This window comes from Penaeus monodon, chromosome 31, assembly GCF_015228065.2.
Source record: "Penaeus monodon isolate SGIC_2016 chromosome 31, NSTDA_Pmon_1, whole genome shotgun sequence".
Taxonomy (NCBI): Eukaryota; Metazoa; Arthropoda; class Malacostraca; order Decapoda; family Penaeidae; genus Penaeus; species Penaeus monodon.
In genome coordinates, this window is record NC_051416.1 from 4049814 (window position 1) to 4050427 (window position 614).

Here is a 614-nt window from a genome sequence, read left to right on the forward strand (position 1 = left end):
ACTCTTAAACATTTTGCAAATTCTCTTCATAACTGACCTAAGGATGATACCATACTAAGTGATGGTTCTGTATAATGGTAGGGGTGGCCATCAAGAAGCATAATGAGGTATGGCACAGTTTTAACACCTATTTTTCTGGCCAGTTCTGTCTCATGGCGGAAAGAACCCTTTAGAAGTTTTTTTAAAAGGGTTTTCACTTTTAAAAAAAATTATTATCAAGGGGTTTTGTTTAAAAATGATATTTATTTTTACTGGGTAATATTTTGCCTTTTTGAAGTACTGTTTCATATAAATACAAATAAAATTGATCAAATAATCATTTGGAAAAAATGACTGGAGTCTGGAGACAATTTCCTATCAGTTATTAACATTGTCATCTCAATAAACAACAATAAAAAAAAAGGAAAAAATTAAATTCCCCCCCAGAAAAAAAAACTCAAAAAAATACTACTGTAGCCATCCCAAAAAATGGGGGCCAATTTTCCCTAAATCTTTCGCCAAATTGGTTCATGGTTTCGCGGCTAAGCCCAGTCGGAAAAAGAAGAGTATCAAATATGGTTGCTTCTTGCTGAGCAGGACTATGGAATTTTGGTAAGATCTGAAATACAGAAGTT

At 33.1% G+C, this 614-nt stretch overlaps 1 pseudogene; it reads right to left on the bottom strand.

Annotated features, from left to right (window-relative positions):
* The window catches only part of LOC119592831, a 38746-nt pseudogene that overhangs the window by 30135 nt on the left and 7997 nt on the right, over nt 1–614 (bottom strand).